This window comes from Quercus lobata, chromosome 11, assembly GCF_001633185.2.
Source record: "Quercus lobata isolate SW786 chromosome 11, ValleyOak3.0 Primary Assembly, whole genome shotgun sequence".
NCBI classification, from domain to species: domain Eukaryota; kingdom Viridiplantae; phylum Streptophyta; class Magnoliopsida; order Fagales; family Fagaceae; genus Quercus; species Quercus lobata.
In genome coordinates this window covers 57633912-57648353 of record NC_044914.1, presented here as the reverse complement: position 1 = coordinate 57648353, position 14442 = coordinate 57633912, and the positions used below count along the sequence as shown (strand labels likewise).

Genomic DNA, 14442 nt, shown 5'->3' with positions numbered 1-14442 from the left:
ATGTTGCAAACAATTAAAAAAATAAAGTTTGTAGAATCTCGAACGTACGAGAGTGTCAAGTTTCTTTTCATGAAAATTAATTGTCAGTTGTACAAATCTCAAACGTACGAGATTTGTACGAGATTACACAAAATTTACAAATTGGACAATTTTCGGGCCAAAAGTGGTACAACTTGAAGTGAAAACTATTGTGAATATTTTAGGTTGTACGAATCACAAATGTACAAGGTTTGTACAAGATTATTCAAAATTTATGTATTTGACAATTTTTGGGCCAAAAGTTGTACAACTTGAAATGATAACAGTTGTGAATATTGGACACATTTTCTAGATGGTTTTAAGACTTTACCATGATATATAAATGATTGTAACTCTCTCTTTAAATATATTATTCTTTCAAAACTTTATGAGGAAAACAAAAAAAAAAAAAAAATTGGGACTTCTCCAAAATTTCTGTATTTAGAACGTAATAAACTTGGCTGTATCCTACGGATATGTTTGTAGTAACATTTTTGGAACTTTCTGTGAGTACATATATTGTCTAAGAATAACATGTCTTTACAACTCCAAATTGTCAAATGTTTTGTACGAAAATTAAATCGCAATATTTTTTATTATACTTTTTGGTAGTGAAAATTTGATGTGTAGTCGCTTTTTTTTTTATTTTTTTTTATTTTTTTATAATTTAAGAAGTGTTACTTCCTTACAGTAACAGCAGTGATTTCATCAGTGACTCAAAAGTGACAATACAGTATCGTTTTTTATTTTTTATTTTTATTTTTTTAATATTTTTTCCCCACAAAACGCAGGTAGCAATACTGTAACCCATACAGATTTTTTTTTTTTTTAAATATTTTTTAATTTTAATTTTATTCAAAAAATGTAAATGGCAAGTCACTAGAGTTCCTAGGCAAGACACACGTTTAACTTCTTTTTTAATTCAATTTCTTTTTTAAAAGAACGTTATGATATTTACAACAAAAAATTTAATTATGCATATACATACATACATACATATAAATATATATATATATATATATATATATCCTGATGCACTTTAACTTTTTTTTTAATTCAATATTTTTTGATAAGAATGTTATGATATTAGAAATATTGAACAATTTTTTATTAAAATAAAAAGAGCATCACCAAAATTTCAATCATTCTTTAAAACCAAAATTGCATCACCAGACTCTTTTGGAAGGCCTAAACATATAAACTTTAAAATTTGGGCTAAACTTGTTGAGTGTGATTGGTAACAATTCCAGCAACCAAAAATGCAAATATTTTCCACAAAAAACCAAATGAGCCACAGTTTATATCTTTAAAATGAATTACAAGAAACAAAATATACTATCCACTAGCAAAATACCCATCTATACAGTCAATCCAAATTTCATAATGATTTTTAAGATGTCAATTTTCTATCCATTGAATTAAATAAATAGTTAAGATTAAAACTATTGCCGTAGGATCTCAATCCCTCACAAAAACAAAAACTGGATACAAAACGTCCTTGCTCGCTTTGAACAGCTCCCTGACTGTCTTTTAGTTAGATTTTACTGGTCATGTGAATCATCTCTGGCATCCATGCCCAGCATACTTTTTCAGTGTTCTCGGATTCAAATCTGTTCGACTGTAGAAGATTTAATGATATGACCCTTTGATGGGAGCCAATAAATCGTATGGCTTAATAACATATAAATTTTTTTTTAAAAAAGTTTGTTGCAGAGTCTTGTTTTCCATCCACGTTAGAGAGCGAGGGAGGTTGAGACTGCGAACTGAAAAATTACCTCCTTTTGAAATCCTTCCATTCTAAAGGAAACGTGTTCGAGATTTTATTTAAAGAAACTCTAAATATAAATCTGACAAAAATTCAAGCTTTTGGAAAGTACAAGTGTATCATGTTGAACAAAAACATAAAAAAAGGGCCCACTCTATATACCTTTCCGAGGGCAAAAATGGCCCATTAGCATTAATTTTTGAAATATTTAGCAACAGAGCACTGTTTCGGAAATAATTAGGGAAATACCACTTTTTCCGAAAACGCCGCTATAGGGCCCAAAAACGTCACTATAGGGCCCCTTGAACCTGTTATGAGGACTTATAAAAAAAATTTTGCAGGAAAACGCCGCTATAGGGCCCAAAAACGTCACTATAGGGCTTAAAAACGCCACTATAGGGCCCCTTGAAACTGTTATGGGACTTACAAAAAAATTTTGCAGGAAAACGCCGCTATAGGGCCCAAAAACGTCACTATAGGGCTTAAAAACGCCACTATAGGGCCCCTTGAACCTGTTATGGGACTTATAAAAATTTTTTTCAGGAAAACGCCGCTATAGGCCCGAAAAAGTGGTAGATTGCTATATAGTTCGGAAACAGTGTTTCTGAGCAAATTATTTCCAAAATTGATGGTAATGGGCCATTTTTGCCCCTTTCCGAGCGTTAAAAAGGTTTTATCTTCCTTCATATAGCACAATCAAGCCTCACACATAAAAATCCTAAAAAATACAAAAGAACAATTGACTACTTAAATACAAACACAAGCATAGGAAATATGCTTCTAAGAAACTGAAGCTATATAGAACATGTGTTATTGGCATAAAAATCATAAATCAATAAAATAGCTTACAATTCATATTACTAAATAAAATTATTGATTTAATTACTAGAAGGCACAATACAATAATTAAAAAATAAAAATAATTATTTTTTGATATAAATAACTATATATTTTTATTTTTATTAAATAATAATATGTCAACTTACTTGTAAATATCTTTCCTAAACCTTCCATTCCAAATTTCCTGCAAAAGATCTCACTGATTAGAACAAACAAATAGAAGAAAAAAAAAAGAAAATAGATTTAAATAAAAGACTTAAAGGAAAAGATGAATATCAATGTCATAAAAAAAAATACCATTCTGGCAATAGTGTCATTTTTTACGTCTTCTTCTCATGTATTTTCAGTACATCTTCACAAGTCTAAGTTCACAAGACTGGCGGAGATGAGCAACCAAATTCAAACCACACATTATTTTGTAGGAAAAAAAACCAACATGAATGTTTCACTCTCTTTTTTCACCACCACATTCCAAAAGCTTTACAAATCTCTTCCTCCACATATCCAAACAAATCAAAACCATAGAAAATCAGTTTATAGACGACAGCAAAAGTAATCTAGAATTAGTGAATAAAATTGTGCGCTTTTACAAAGCAGCTAAAAAGGAGTCAGAAGACAGGCTGCAAGATGGGGCTAACCAGAAACCACAATACAGTTTACGGTTTGGGCTCATCACCGTCCGTACAATTGGGCTCGGGAGCGCGTGGTCCGTCGACCGCCGGATCATCGGCGGCCACCAGTGGCTGCTGTTCTTCCGAGCTGGCGAGTAAGGAACCCTCGGCTGGGGTCTGGAACAGGTCCTCTAGATCAGAGTCCTTCCCCAAATTGACAGCCTCATCGCCGTCCGTACAATTGGGCTCAGGAGCGCGTGGTCCGTCGACCGCCGGATCATCGGCGGCCACCGGTGGCTGCTGTTCTTCCGAGCTGGCGAGTAGGGAACCCTTGGTTGGGGTCTGGAACAGGTCCTGAGGGGTACTATCGTCTTTCTTCTCCTTCTCCTCGGGTCTCACTGGCAGAGACACCATGACGATCGGCGTGGAATCCACTTCCACTTCCAGGGGCTGGGTCGGGTCGTCGGAGTCTTCATCGGACCATCCGTCCATTTTTAGGGTTTGGAATCAGAACCCAGATATTCTCTGATTGAAACCACCACTTATTCCAAGAACAAAGCAAAGCAAATTTCTTCCCCCAGAAATACCGCTATCTCTCTCTCTCTCTTAGGTTATAGTTAGATATGTATATAAAGCAAAATACAGGTACAGACCTAATTATTATCCGTGTAAAAACTCAAAATATACCGACATGGAAGTGTACTGAGAGACGCTTGGACTATTCAAATCTAGCTTTGTTGGATTTGGTGACTCTGATTTGACCAAGTTGTATCACAAATTATCTACAAGCACCCAATCCTCAAAAACAAAAGAACAATTGACTACTAAAATACCAGCACAAGCATAGGAAATATGCTTCTAAGAAACTGAAGGTATATAGAACATGTGTTATTGGCATAAAAATCATAAATCAATAAAATAGTTCACATTTTATATTACCAAATAAAATTATTGATTTAATTATTAGAAGGCGCAATACAATAATTAAAAAATAAAAATAATTAATTTTTGATATAAACAATTATATATTTTTATTTTTATTAAATAATAATATTTCAACTTACTTGTAAATATATCTTTCCCAAACCTTCCATTCCAGATTTCCTGCAAAAGATCTCACTGATTAGAACAAACAAATAGAGGAAAAAAAAGAATATAGATTTAAATAAAAGACTTAAAGGAAAAGATGAATATCAATGTCATGAAAAAATACCATTCTGGCAATAGTATCATTTTCTATGTCTTTTCTCATGTATTTTCAGTACATCTACACAAGTCTAAGTTCACAAGATTGGCGGAGATGAGCAAGCAAGAGAATGGGCGAGATTGAAGGAGAGAGAATCTCGGCTATAGAGCACAGAGTATGGGACTGGCTTGGGAGTTAGAAAGGAGAAGACTAGGATAGTTATAAAACACAGCGAAGGAAAACAAAAATAAATGAGCAGGTAGGATACACTAGGCATGTTAAATGAAGACAAGTAGGGTGACAAGTGGGTAGGTGGGAGTGGCATAATGAGATATAATAAAATGAAGGTATAAAAGGGTGCAATGAATTATATAATAATTAGAATCAAGCACGTACATTGTATTTCTAAAGTTTTTCTGTTTTACCAACGCACTCCCTTGGTACGATGGTCACTCTACAAGTATAAGTGCTTGTAGAGTATAGGGGGTAAGGGCCAGGGTTCAAGTCTCCAGGAGGGAGCTTCACACACATATACACTTAGATTAGGCTAGAGTAGAATTCTATCTTGTATCAAAAAAAAAAAATTTCTGTTTTTTTTTTTTTTTAATAAATATTAATAATTTACATTTATTATTGTGGGGCAGAGAATTTGTGGTCCTGGTCCATTTTTCGTATAGGCCCGCACCGAGGAGAGTAGTTGCCGAGGATAATTAGCAAAAGTCTTAATGGCCTAGGGAGGCAGCCGAGGATGACCTTGTCCTCGGCATCCCGAGGACTAAAAGGGAATAACGACACGTCATCAAAGGCAACCTCCAAAGCGCTCCCAGAAGAAAAGGCGAGTGGAATGGGACTTGCACGGGGGTGCAGTGTGGGAATGGATCAAGGAAAAAATGTCACATCTGCATTGAATGCGCCAACAAACGTCCTAGCCACATTGATGGGAAAAGACCCCTGAATAGTGTGATTTCGGTTATTGCAACTAACAGAAAGTAGAGAGAGGCAGCCGATGGAACAGGCACTCGAGTAGCTACCTGCCCGATCAACAGATGGAAGGTCAGGATCAACTGGAAAGGGCTATATAATGTAAAGGTTCATGCGCCAAAAAATGAGGAGGGGGGACATATTGTCTCCTGGACCATTGAGCCCTAAAAAAGGAGAATAATAAGAACAAGAAGCTCCTCGGACGAGGTCTGGGGACCGGAGCCACTCAGGTCGTGTGGGAAAAAAAGTCTTGTTAGATACGCCAGGTTCACCCTCATGCAAATTACTATGAAAACCATGACTAACCACCGTCCGGTGACCAAGGCCTAACCTTTCAGCCCACTTTCTACAAATTTATTGTTTAGGCCTTTAACGTTCGAACCCAACACACCAACTTGAGGTCGTTATAAATTGAGTCCTTACAATTATAATTTTAAAATATTTTTTTAAATAAATAAAAATGTTAAAACTTTAATATAGATAATAAAAATCAATTTAAAGAAGAGAATTCTTTTATATAGTATAGATAATATTAATAAAATACAAATGTTGTAATTCATTTCTTAAATAATGGATAATAGTTTATTTATTATTTTTTAAAATTTGTTATGAAAAAAAGATGGTTAAATTTTTTAATAATTTTTCATAAAAATAGGATTAATTTAAAAAAAAAAGTAATTTATTAACAAATATTCTAAAATGGGAGGCGTGTCGCATGAAACTGAAACACTTCACAGTAAAAAATAAAAACATGCACAATTTTGTTTTCTCCACGCTTTGGCATGGGCTTACATGTGTTTTGAATATGACTGGCCAATTTGTGATTGTGTTGGGATAGGGTTGGGTCATCGTTCATTTCCAACAAGTTATTACTCTTTCATCTTAGAGAAAGCGTGTTGCAGTTGTAAAAGCTTCATAGGCACTGCTTGGTCCCATCAGTAATTTCAGTGATTAGACTACTCGCCATTTCAAATGCATTTTATAGCTTCAGGTTTGATTTTATTGACAGGTTTTTTTTTTTTTCTTTGAAAACGATCTTCTCATTTAATTAGATAAATCATAAATGCATGGAATCTAAGTACAAGGCTTCATATTCTAAGAGCATCTCCAACAGTCTCTGTAAAGCTATTTTTGGACCACCAACAGCTATTGTTCACGCTCCAGCAGCTTCTCTAAACACACAAATTCTCTAAATCTTTTTTGGATTTGTTACAATAATTCTCTTAATTTAGAGAACACTGTAGCAACTCCTAACCATTATTTTCTCTTAAAAAAATACCTGGTTGAATAAAAAAAATTCTTTCTCTTTCCTCATTTCTTCCTTGTTCATCTGTCTCTCTCTCAAACAGTAACACAATCAAAACACAAACACAATAATAGATCAAGAACAGGGAAAAATACAAATTTAATTAGAACAAAAAATCTAAAATCAAAACAAAAACAACAGATCAAGAGCATGAAAGCCTATCTAAGCTCCATTGTAACAACAAAGTGAATCAGAACAAGATAAAAAAAAATTAAAAAAAAAAGATAGACGAAGGCCATGTTGGCTGTGTGTGTGTGTGAGAAGTGAGCTGAAGAGGAAAGAAAATAGAAGCAGAAATAGAAAAAGTAAAAAAAGAGAAGCTAGAGAAAGAGAGATAGAGAGAGAGAGCTGAAGAAATGATCCGGAATGAACTAGAAGAAAAAGAAAAAGAAGGTAGATAGAGGAAAGGAGTGGGATACGTGGGTGGTGGAGAAAAAAACCAAGAGGAGAAAAAAAAAAAAAAAAAAAACAACTTTCCAAATAAATTTTGTTGTGAAATTAGTGCGTAAAATATTATAAATATAACACTTCTCATTGAAAAATATAATTGTTTAAAAAAGAATAAATGATGATTAAAAAAAGAATAAACAATGAATGAAGAAATAATATTTAAATGAGATAGAGAATGTGATAAAGAATCTGTTGAAAAGTGTATTTGAAAAAGTGGATAGATAAAAGCTAAATATCACTGTTCATTCTCCAAACAATACAAAAATTTGAAAAAACTGCTGGAGATGCTCTAATCTATAAACTTTATACTTTATAAAGTTTTGATTCAAAGTTTAATTCTTGCCTTTTTTTTTTTTTTTTTTTTTTTTTTGTGACAAGATTAAGTGGTCACATCAAGAGTTAAAAAGTCATCTTAAATGCTATTAACTTTTTTTTTTTTTTTTTTTTTTTTTAAATTGAAAATGCTATTAACTTTGGAAAGGAAAGTTTGAGGTCAAAATGGTCAAATGACCATAAAATTCTAACTATATAGTTAGTAGATTTAGTTTCTAAACTTTATCATTTACTAGCATCTCGAGTTTATGAGACTCGATTTTGGCCCATAAATCGAGTCTTAAAGACTCGATTTTCCTGGTCTGATGTGGCATATGTGTCCTACGTGAAAATCGAGTCTCTGAGACTCGATTTATAAACCAAAAAATTTAAAAAAATTCTAAGTCCCTCGTACAAGCCGAAATATCCAAAATCCATAAAAAAAATTTAAGAAATCCGGAGAGACTCAGATCAGAGAAGCCGAAATACCCAAAAAAAATTTCAAAATTCCAGATCAGAGGGAGAGACTTAGATCTTGGCCAGTGCGTTGCCTCGTGTGACCCAAGTAGAGTATTGCCTCGTGCGACCCAAACAGCGCGTGACCTGGGTTGCGCGACCCAGATCGCGTGCTGCCTGGGTCGATCGCCTTGCACCGCGCTGCCTGGCCCAGGTTGCCGCCTGGCCTGGGTCGCGCACCGCCGCACAGCCTAGGTTCTTCTCTCTTTCAGTTTTTTTTTTTTTTTTTTTTTGGGTTCTTCTCTGGGTATGTTCTGGTGTCTGAATGGTCTGGTATTTATAAAAGTTGTAAATCGAGTCTTAGAGACTCGATTTTCATATGGTCGCCATGTGGAATTTTTCCACATCGGACGTGATTAGACCATGAAAATCGACTAAGACTCGATTTTCATGTGGTCGCCATGTGGAATTTTTCCACATCGGACGTGATTAGACCATGAAAATCGAGTCTTTGAGAGTCGATTTATAGGTCAAAATCGAGTCTCATAGACTCGAAATGCTAGTAAATGATAAAGTTTGGAAACTGAGTCTACTAACTATATAGTTAGAATTTTATGGCCATTTGGCCATTTTGGTCAAAGTTTGAACGTTTCACTTTCACACCTACCAAGTCTAAAAAAAAAAAAAAAAGGTGATAATTTATAGTAAGCAAAACAAAAAAAGAAATAGTAATTGCAGGATTGAGAGGTGTACTATGCAATACCTTTCAACGGTTGAAATTGAAAAGTTAATTTTTAATATCAACCATTTGATAAGAAAGTTAAAAAAATTAAAATAAAAAGAAATTGAAAATTAAAATTAAAATATAATTAATAATTTTAAAAAAGTAAAAATAATGAGATAGAAATTACACGATGTAATAATTCTTCATCCATATATAATTGTACCCTAATTCATTCCATACACACCTAACAAGAAAATCCCACAGGATTCTCTCCATATATATATATATATATCAATCGGGTCAATCAGAGGGTCATGGGTTTGAGGTGTACTTCACGGAAAAATACATCAACTTTTTTTTTAGACTAAAATATAAAATTGACTCTTTAAGTTTCATATTATTTTCATTTCAGTCTTTTAAATTTCAGTTTTGTTTTTTCGGTTCTTTAATTTTCAAAATTTATCAATTCAATCCTCTATTAGGCTTTTGTTAAGTTTTGTTATTTACTAACTAAAACAACGTCATTTTAGACGATTTAAAAAAAAAATTATTTCCTAATTTAAAAAAATAAAAAATGTTAATTACCAAAATAAATAAATAACAACAACAACTAAGGGCTCCGACGCCATTGGAGGCATAGAACAAGATGTTGATAATGGTAGAGCAACCATTAATCTAAAACCGAAGGAAAATGCGAGACCATAAGGCCTTCAAAGCATGCCTGAGTCCTGCATTTATGCCTATGAGCTCTCAAAGATCAGTGGCGGAACCAGAAATTTATCTTTGTTGGGAAAGATTTAGAGATTTGCTTAATGCTTGTCCACATCATGGCTATGAAACTTGGCGTATAATTAGTTTTTTCTATGAAAGTTTAGCTCCAAAGATGCGCCAATTTGTAGAGATGATGTGCAATGGAGAGTTATTGAATAAAGATCCTGATGAGGCTTTTGATTATTTTGATCTCTTAGCTGAGAATGTCCAATCTTGGGATACCATTGATACCTCAAATAGGTCTAGAGCATCCACCAACCCCTTTGGGGGTGGTAAGTACCAATATAGGGAAGATGATGATAGTGGCGAAGCTAGGAATTTATATTTTGGGGGGGGCATGTATAAATTTTTTTTTTTGTGTGTGTATGAAATGTAAAATAGTAATATACAATACTTCATAACTGAATATGTATAAACCAAAGTATATTTAATTAAAATTAAACAATCATGAGACAAAATTAAAAAAAAAAAAATGATTTAATATCTTTAATCAACTATAAAATGGGAAAAGTCGCAAAACATACAATAACATAAAAGCTAAACATCTTTGTTCAAAATTGTAAGCTACGCTCTTTAAGAGATCTAGAGTCATCAAGTATTGAGTCAGTCAGTAGTGAAGTTCTCAGCAATTTCCTTTTCAATGTAGACAACTAAGTTATTTGAGAGAAACTCATCCTCTATTTTGTTGCGCAATCTTGTTTTAACAATTTTCATAACTAAATACATGAATATATATTGTCTATAATATATTGATTATTATAATAATAAATAATATATTATAAGAAATTTAAAAAAGAAAGCAATAAAAAAAAATAAACAAAGAAAATACAAATACCTGGAGCACACAGTGACACAACACAAGCACAAGCACAAAAGCTTCACAAAATTGAGGGGCCCACAACAATAGCTTACTAACAATTATAATGAGAAAGGAACAAAATTAGTCACTTTTATGGTCTAAATTCAACACATAGTACATTTACCCAAGAAAAATTGAACATATTGTACATACATTACACTATTGCAATTCTGGAAAGTGCAGAACTTTTACCTTTCAACAAAGAGACAAAACTTTTACTTTTAAACAAAGGGATGAAAAGCAAAAAAGTAAAATCTGAAAAGATTAAAAAAAGAAAGAAGAAGAGGGCAAAGGCAGTGCAGTGGCGAGAAGGACTGAAGGAGGCTGAAGGCAAAGAGAAAGAACTGAAAGAAGAAAAAGAAGAAGAATGCAAAGCCCAAGTCCTCAACGAAGAGAGAGAGAGTCAACTGTATAAGTCTGTAAGAAAGATTTTTTCTGTTTTGCAACTGCAAGACTACTGCAACTATGTGGTGGTGTGTGGGAGAGAAAGTTTCAGACCTTTCAATTTTATTTGCCGTGTACAAGTAAGTCTAGATGCATTGGGATGAAAATTAGAATTTTTTTTCTTTATTTATTGAGGTAATTGTTTTTTTGGCTTAATTTGTTGAGATAATTTTTAAAATACCTGTATTCATTTTAAAGATGCTAAATGTGTAATTATTGTAATTTGTTGACATGTATTTATGGATTATATTTTATTGAAATGAAAATTGCATTTATTTTTAGACTTTATATAGGTATATTATCAGGGAGGGGAGGGGGAGGCAAAATGACTAAATTATTTAAGATATTTAAAAAAAAATTATAAATTTTTTCAAAAATTTTGGGGTCCAAGGCCTCCCTCGGTCGCCACTGGATGATGACCTCAGTGCTAGGGTGGCTAGTCTAATTAGGAAGCTTGAAGCCATGGAATTAAGGAAGGTCAATGGAATCAATACTGTGCCTAAAATTAATGAGGTTTCTAGAATTTGTGAGACCATGGAACACTCTACCAATGAATGCCCTACAATTCCAGCTTTTAAAAAGGTGTTGCATGATCAAGCAAATGCTATGAACATGGTGAAAAGATCATACTCTTCCCCTTATTCCAAGGTATACAATTCAGAGTGGAGGAATCACCCAAATTTTAGTTGGAGAAATGATAATGTGGTTGTACCTCCTACACATGGTTCTTCAAATTTTGTTATCTATAATCTCCCTCCAAAGAAAGTCTTGAGGACACTTTGCAACAATTTATGCAAACTCAATCCACCATTAATAGTCAGAACTGACAAGCCATAAATGACATTAGGAGCATTCTCACTAAATTGACCACATCCATAAGCACATGTGAGAGGCCATGCCCTCGGTCTGTTTTATAAAATGTTAGGCCAAACCCACGTGAATAGGTGGAGTCGTGTTATTACCTCTCAAAATGGAGGTTCGACTAGTTATATATTCTCCTTTAGATTAAGGGTTTAACAATGAAGTCGCAACTTATTTAATTATTGAAATAAATAAGAAAACTAAAATTGAAAAATTCCTCATTTTATTAATTTGAAATTGAATTTATATTGATCATAGGAAATTACATGGCTTTGGTCCTAGATACAATCTAAGATAAAATACATGACTTTGTTTCCTAGTTACAATCTAGAAATTAAAAATTTCAAGGATAAACATTGGTCTATCAACTCTTGATCTAAATTCGGAGACTGTGTTACAAGATGGGAAGGGGTTAGGCATCCACCTTGCCCGGTGAAACCAGTCTTCTAGACTATGGTGGCCAACATTCATATCATATCATCCAATATGTCAATCAATTTACATGTTGAATTTAATGTGTGTGCATGTGATAAACCCTAATTCAATTTTTTAAACATTGCATTTGGATTGAAAAATAAATTCTAGTGAATATGTGTGGATGGCGATATCCTAGATTCAAGAATTTAGAAGAATTATTAAATAAACATGTTTTTTAGGTTTTTGATGTGGATTTAAGATCAAAACTAGTGTTATGCATGAACATGTGAAGAACATATAAGAACAATTAAGAACATTTAAACATATTCAAGGGAATTTAAATGATTACAATCATGCTTTAATCTTAAACTCTCATCAAGGAAACATAAAAAAACAATTAGGGAAAGGGATTAAACCTTCATGCAAGATCCATATGATGGAGGAAGAGACTCTTGGTAAAGGTCCTAAGGGTGGAGGAAAAGAAGAATTAGGAGAGGAAGAGTGAGTCTCACTCAATACCTTAAGTTTTAAGAAGACTAAGATATGACAAGACTACTCAACTTCACTAGAACTCAAGAGAGAGGGTTTAGTGTGTCTTGGAATGAAGAAGAAGGGGGGGTTTATATAGTAGTGGTGGAGGAAATATGAATAGAAGATCATTTAATGAGGGTTGACAAAGAATCATGAACCTATACCTCATTTTCGCCTTAGGGGAAATCTTATGCATTAAATGGAAAGATTGGTGGGAGTGAAGAGCAAGCCAAAATTCGGTTTTCTCGTAGTTGCTCTAACAGCCTGTAGAGCTAACTTCGATTAATCATATCTGACTCAATTCTAATCGGAATTGTTTTGTATTTATGCTCAAATTGAAGCTCTGGATGTCTAGTTTTTTGGAAAATTAACCTCATTCACATATTCAAAATATTCTGAGAGATATGGATGAAATGGTGAGCAGAGATCATTTGTTAGAAAATGATTTCAGTACAATTAACATTAATAGGTCCCAAATTAGCTCCCAATTAACATTAAATGGCTCCAATTACTCCAATTTCAGACTTGATTGGTTCTAAATTTACCTTAATTAAAAGATAATTGCACAAATTACTCATTGAATAATTAATGTTTAACTATCTAATTAATTAGGTGTGTACAACCCTACCATAAAATATAGTTCTAACCAATCAAATTATGACACATCATCGTTCTCAAATTGATTATACTTATAACCAACTGAAATCAGTTATTCATAATCACATGTAGTCAAACTCAATTTGTGATAGTGTATCTCAGTCATTAGAATTTGATTTGATGATAACTTTCAATTTGATGATCTGATCAGGGCTTATGACCACTCAATTTAATTGTTACAACATCAAGATCATTTTGGTGAAATGAGATTAATGATCTAGTGACCAGAATAAAGATGCATATTTTCAAGATGAAATTACCTTTTTACCCTTCATGTAAGGTTAAATGCGGGTTGCAAAATGAGGTGTTAACAGAATACCCCTCATTGGTAGAGCTTGAAAAGCGAATGTCAATCTATGAAAGAGACACCTAACTTTGCAATCAGTATTTAATCATGGTGAATGTATGATGCATGTAGATAAAAATGTAGATGGTCATGTTGTGGATCAAAATGTGGACTGAATCTCGAGGGAGATTGCCTACGTACATCTTGGTGGGGGGATTAGGTCCAAACGTAGTTTATGAATGCAATTTTTTTTTTTTTTTAATGAGTACAAGACATGCTTACCTGAGGTCAAGAAAATATGGAGATTCTAGTCATGTGTTTCTGATGACCAAAGGTTCTGGATCCTGGCTCATGTTTTCAAAGGACCTAGGGTTTTTGGGCTTTGGCTCATGTTTTCAGAGGACCAAAGATTCTGGGTCCTAGATCACGAAATCCTGAAGATAGTATATTCAGAGGTCTCAGAAACAATTGGAAAATTCTATAAAAAATAAAAAAAATAAAAAAAATAAAAAACTCTTATAATATTTGTTTGAAAATGCCCTTTTGTCCAACTGGTCAAGAATTTTGAAAGGAATACAATGTCATCATTTTTGCACCAAAACTTGCTGATAGCGTAACAAATGGTGCACGAAAAAAATAAAACATTCATTTAAAAAAAAAAAATTGGGTAAATTCTGTACAAAAATGCCCCTAGTTCCTACTGGTCAAGAATTTCGACCAGAATGCAATGTCGCCATTTTTGCGTGAAAACTTGTAGATAGTATATTTATAGGTCTCAAAAAAAAATTTTAATTCTATTAAAAAAAAAACTCATATAATATTTGTTCGGAAAGGCCCTTTTGTCCGATTGGTCAAGAATTTTAATAGAAATACAATGTCTTCATTTTTGCACCGAAACATGTAGATTGCATAATTAGTGGACCAAAAAAAAATGTAAAATTCTTTTGAAAACAAAATTTGGGTAAAT

General features: G+C 33.2%; 1 long non-coding RNA gene across 1 annotated transcript; it reads right to left on the bottom strand.

The window, feature by feature from the left end:
* Window positions 1-1295: 1295 nt before the first annotated feature.
* On the bottom strand, window positions 1296-4698 carry LOC115967410. Its single transcript, XR_004086446.1, has 3 exons — window positions 4448-4698; window positions 2770-2807; window positions 1296-1628 (listed from the first exon to the last, which is right to left on the bottom strand). It is a non-coding gene; the product is annotated as an uncharacterized LOC115967410 (long non-coding RNA).
* Between the last annotated feature and the right edge of the window lie 9744 nt (window positions 4699-14442).